At 72.5% G+C, this 1,094-nt stretch overlaps 1 long non-coding RNA gene across 1 annotated transcript; it reads right to left on the reverse strand.

Moving 5' to 3' along the window:
• Window positions 1-33: 33 nt before the first annotated feature.
• Window positions 34-426, reverse strand: LOC112955624. The gene is made up of 3 exons (XR_003250918.1): window positions 372-426; window positions 161-268; window positions 34-92 (listed from the first exon to the last, which is right to left on the reverse strand). It is a non-coding gene; the product is annotated as an uncharacterized LOC112955624 (long non-coding RNA).
• Between the last annotated feature and the right edge of the window lie 668 nt (window positions 427-1,094).

The raw sequence follows: 1,094 nt of genomic DNA on the forward strand, positions 1-1,094 counted from the left end.
CCGGCGGCCACCGGGACGGCGCTCACCTCGTCGGGGTCCAGCACCGAGGTCTCGTAGATGAGCCCCTTCATGCCCCGCATGCCGCCGTACACCTGCGGGCAGAGGGAGGCGTCAGCGGTGCCGGTGGCCGCGCGGTGCCCGCGGCGCCCGCGGTGCTCACCATGTCCACCGTGATGTTCCCGATGGCCGTGCTGCCGTGCTGCTGCCGGAAGCTCTTGATCTTGGCCTGCTCCTTGGGGATCAGCTCGGCCAGGACGTCCTTGAGGTTCTACAAGGCACGGGGTGGGAAAACCACGGGAAAACCGTGAGAAAACGGTGGGAGAACAAGGGTGGCGGCGGCTCGGGGCGCCCGCGCGCGGGCCCGCTCTTACCGTGGCGGCGCTGGCGTGCCGGGCGGCGAAGAGGACGCAGGGCGCGGGCTGCGGGAGGAGCGCGCGGGGCCGTGAGCCGGCGCCGTCCCGCTCCGCGTTCCCGACTCCGCGCGGCATTCCCGGCGCGCGGAGCGCCCGGCGGGCGGGGCGCCAGCGGCAGCAGCCCGTGCCCCCCCCTTGGCAAGGACACGGCGTCCTGCAACCGGAGCCCTCCCCGCAGCGCCGTGAAACCCAAACCGGTTCCGCCGGCTGCAGGGGGAGGGGAAGCGCCCGGCGGCTCCGTCCCGGGGTGGGAAGCGGCTGCCCCGGCCCGGCCCGGCGCGATTCCCGCCGCGGGAAGGGAGGGAGCCCCGCGGATCTTTGCTGCGGCTCCGGGCGCCGCTGGCGGCCGCGCAGGAACCTGACGCGGTTTTTCCATCGGAGCGGGGAGGGGAAGGGGGGGACACACACTGCACTGAGGCCTCTATCCCATGGGAAGGCAATGGCACTGGGCACCCCCTCCCGTGGGAATACCGACACCCCCCCCCCCAATCCTATGGGAACACCGTGGCACCAAGCCCCCATCCATGGGAATGCCGAGCCCCCCATCCCAAGGGAATGTCACGGCACCAAGTCGCCCACCCCATGGGAACACTGAGCTCCCATCCCACCGGAATGCCACAGCTCCGAGCCCCCCATCCCACAGGCGCACCACAGCCCCGAGCCCCCCAATCCCACGGGAAT

Source organism: Nothoprocta perdicaria, unplaced genomic scaffold (assembly GCF_003342845.1).
Source record: "Nothoprocta perdicaria isolate Ctin4 unplaced genomic scaffold, notPer1 scaffold_589, whole genome shotgun sequence".
Classification (NCBI taxonomy): domain Eukaryota; kingdom Metazoa; phylum Chordata; class Aves; order Tinamiformes; family Tinamidae; genus Nothoprocta; species Nothoprocta perdicaria.